The 2,870-nt window shown below is 33.2% G+C and overlaps 1 long non-coding RNA gene across 2 annotated transcripts; it reads left to right on the forward strand.

The window, feature by feature from the left end:
- Window positions 1-258: 258 nt before the first annotated feature.
- On the forward strand, window positions 259-2,656 carry LOC139897727 (uncharacterized). 2 transcript variants are annotated; one of them, XR_011776769.1, is made up of 3 exons: window positions 259-441; window positions 1,485-1,550; window positions 1,625-2,656. It is a non-coding gene; the product is annotated as an uncharacterized lncRNA (long non-coding RNA). The 2 variants fall into 2 exon arrangements; XR_011776768.1 differs by having other exon boundaries at window positions 1,634-2,656.
- Window positions 2,657-2,870: the final 214 nt, after the last annotated feature.

Here is a 2,870-nt window from a genome sequence, read left to right on the forward strand (position 1 = left end):
CACTGTAGAACCGTAGCACCCAAAAAACCCGCCCGACCCGATTCCTCTTCCTCCTTCATTCCACCTGCAAAACCTTTTCTCTTCCTCACCAAACAACTCCTCTCAAATTATCAAACACTCCAACCTCCACCGTCGCACCGTACCCACCACCGCAACCACCAACGCACCTACCACCTCAATCAAACGTCGCAACCAACAACGTCCTCACCACCGAAACCACCAACCTCCCTCACCACCGCAAACACCAAAGTCTTCTATTTTTATATAATAAACATAAAATTTACTGGGTATTGACGAAGCAACAAGGGTCTGTGCAATCTACGATTTCCTAGGGTTTCAAAGCTTTGCATCCATTCTCCAATGGTGTTCATATACTATAATTTACTTTGGATTCTTACCACTCACAGTATCACGTCCCTTCATTTGGCTTCTTGATTGTGTGTGAGTCTTTCTTTCATACTTATTTTCTTTTCATATTCTTAATTTGTTAAAATCACAGTGTGGTTTCTCTTTGAATTTAGAAAAAAAACAACTGTTTTTATCTTGAATTGTAAATATTATGTTTTTTTTTTTAATAATTAGGGGTTTTTACTAGAAATTTTCTTAATTTATAGAGATTATGGTTTGTTTAGATGATCCTCATAAATTCTTCTATTTTTTCATTCGTAATGTTACCTTTTCAAATATGGATGTCGTGATCTTTTTTAGTTTGATTCTTGAAGATAAAGGTTTTTGGTTTTGATAATAAAGTTCTCCTAAATTTGAGACTATATTTGTAATATGTGGAATATGTGGAGATAACCTTAGAAATGAATTTTAGTGTGGTTATGCAAATTGTATTGAAACTACAGCTAGCCATTATGTTTTCATTAAATTTGGTAACTGTTACTCTATTGTGCATTATGAAGAGTACTTAGCATTCATATGTGTAGCATGGTGTACCTGATCACTTATCTTTTGTAGATACATTTATACATAGGACTAACAAAGGTGTTGCATAGTTCTGTTTGTTTGATGATATATTTTGTTTTTTATGAGATATGTATTATTTTGTTGTATATGTAATTCATTTGTGGGAATCGATAATTTAATTTTTATTTTTGGGTTGTTCTTTAGCTGTTTGGATTGAAAATGAAGCATCGAACACTAATCTGGAGTGATTAAATGTGTAAGTTAGATGTATCATAATAATCATTGTTTATAACACAATTCCACTTATATATTGAGGCTACTGTTTTCGATAACATTTACATCACCAGTAGATAGCTAGCTGAATGATAAACAAGAACTAACCGTTACGATTTTTCTACGTTGTATCTTTGTTTTATTATGTGTTTTAGTTTTTTATGACCTATTTATGTTCCTAATATCCGATGACATTATACTTTCATAATTTATGTATCTCTTATCTGTTTCGAAATTGAAAGTTTATATCTTCAACTTGACACTAAATTTTGATGTATATTTGGTGGTAATATGGTCAGGCGAGTATTGATAAATGGATTCCAACGTCTCAAAAAGTACATCTTTGAAATCTGATAACCTTAAAGGTATGTCGTTTCGCTTCTCTTTCACAATAATTAAATTCAAGGTATGCTGGTAGAAACGAAAACATTTGATGCAGTTTATTCAGGAAAATCTGGCAAGTAGAAGGACGAAAATCCTGTGAAAGCGTGTATTGAAGTCATTTGGAAGCCAACAAGTCGGCAACGTGGTTAGTCACTCTTAATAAACATGTAGTTACTATTACGCTGTTCAGTTTTACATAAATAATGGTTTTGCATATTCACCATATCAACTGACCCTTTTATCATCACAAAGTATTATTTTTCTTTCTATTATATATTGTTGTGTTTGTAAAACAAATTATTATGCTCATGACAAGAACTCTGTATCCAACTTGAAAACTTTGACATGTTATTATTCACTTTGCAAATAGTTTGTAATTTCGTAATTATTTACAATAGTCATTGCTGAATTACTTGAGATATTGGGTAGCATTATCAATGGTTTTGCATTGCCTTTAAAAGAAGAGCACAAACAATTTCTCACACGTGCTTTGATTCATCTTCATAAGCCCAAATGTTTATCGATGTATCATCAGCAGTTGTCGTATTGCATCACGCAATTTGTGGAAAAAGATTATATGCTTGCTAATACAGTAATTAGAGGTTTATTGAAGTATTGGCCGATAACGAATTGTTCGAAAGAGGTAATGTTTCTTACTGAATTGGAGGAACTTCTAGAATCTACTTAGGCTGCTGAGTTTCAACGGTGCATGGTTCCTTTGTTTCGTCAAATTGGTCGTTGTCTCAACAGTTCACATTTTCAGTTATTATTGTTAGGTTATTGAAGTTGTGATGTTTCATACTCTGAATATGTGGACTTTTGTTTATGGTGCTTAGTTAAAAACTTTCTTGCTTTATGAACTTTCTTTATGGTTGTAATGGAAGTCTTTGTACTTGGGCTAAAATGGGCGGTTCAGGTGACATCTTCAGGTCAAAATGGGCAAGTTTTGGACGGGTCAATACGGGTTGCGTGCCACCTCTATTGCCGCTGCTACTCCTCCTTCAAGGTTTTAATATGTTCCAAAAGTTTTGTACTAATGTTAATAAGAATAGTTATGTTTTATACATTATTATCATTAATAAATGCTTCTTTTTTTGGTCGGTTATGGTTTATAATATAAAAGTAATTTGCAATTTTTTTATTAAGTTTGGTTGAGCTTGAAGTCAAAAACAGGTACGGGATAAAAATGGTCAAAATGACCTAATCCAGTATTAGTGATCGCGTAAAAGTTGTATTTACGAATGTTGGTTTTGTGGTCGTTCAAAATCCGTAGCGAAGCGCGGACCACCTAACTAGTTAGA

This window comes from Rutidosis leptorrhynchoides, chromosome 3 (genome assembly GCF_046630445.1).
Source record: "Rutidosis leptorrhynchoides isolate AG116_Rl617_1_P2 chromosome 3, CSIRO_AGI_Rlap_v1, whole genome shotgun sequence".
NCBI classification, from domain to species: domain Eukaryota; kingdom Viridiplantae; phylum Streptophyta; class Magnoliopsida; order Asterales; family Asteraceae; genus Rutidosis; species Rutidosis leptorrhynchoides.